Source organism: Anas platyrhynchos, chromosome 9, assembly GCF_047663525.1.
Source record: "Anas platyrhynchos isolate ZD024472 breed Pekin duck chromosome 9, IASCAAS_PekinDuck_T2T, whole genome shotgun sequence".
Taxonomy (NCBI): domain Eukaryota; kingdom Metazoa; phylum Chordata; class Aves; order Anseriformes; family Anatidae; genus Anas; species Anas platyrhynchos.
In genome coordinates this window covers 3,060,503-3,061,237 of record NC_092595.1, presented here as the reverse complement: position 1 = coordinate 3,061,237, position 735 = coordinate 3,060,503, and the positions used below count along the sequence as shown (strand labels likewise).

The window sequence follows — 735 nt, the reverse complement described above, 5'->3', positions numbered from 1 at the left end:
GGCCAGGCTCTGGCACCCACACTGCACAGAAGTGTTTCCTGGGGGCCAGAGGGAGACTCTTGGGCTCCAGTTTGTGCCCAGGGCCAGGCTCCTGGTGCTAGGTTTTCTCCAGCTTGGCCCTGTCCTTATGGGAGGTCCCCCAGGTCTGAGGCACCTCCTCTCCAGGCCCAGCAGCCCAGGCTCCAGCAGCCTCTCCCTGCAGCTGAAGGCTTCAGGCCCTGTTTGATGGCCCTGTGCTTGGCTTGCTCCAGTACATCCGTGTCTCTCTCAAAACATGAAGACATTTGATATTCCCCGTCCCTGGGTGGGCTCGAACCACCAACCTTTCGGTTAACAGCCGAACGCGCTAACCGATTGCGCCACAGAGACAGGTGTTTTTTCTGGATTTGTTCAAAACAAATAATGAGCAAGTTATCTAGATGTATATTACATATTTGGAGCTCTTTGGAGTGATTTTTGGACATTATACCAGCTCCCTTCTGACCAACACTGCCTGAATCACTCAGTGACTCTGCAATACCACGCAATGTGATGAAAGAACAACACCAATATATACACACACACAAAAAAAAGTAAATTATCTCCTGTTTTTCCTTTCTTGACTTTCAGGAATTGTGACCTAGTAACACCTAACACCTTGACATAACTGATAAGAAGTTTATCAGCATGAAGTTTGGCTAGCAAAGTTAATTTATTTTACAGTTACTGTATATCATCAGTATCATTCAGTGAAGA

General features: G+C 47.3%; 1 non-coding gene across 1 annotated transcript; it reads right to left on the bottom strand.

Moving 5' to 3' along the window:
* Positions 1–295: 295 nt before the first annotated feature.
* TRNAN-GUU (transfer RNA asparagine (anticodon GUU)) lies at positions 296–369 on the bottom strand. Its single transcript has one exon. It is a non-coding gene; the product is annotated as a tRNA-Asn (tRNA).
* Between the last annotated feature and the right edge of the window lie 366 nt (positions 370–735).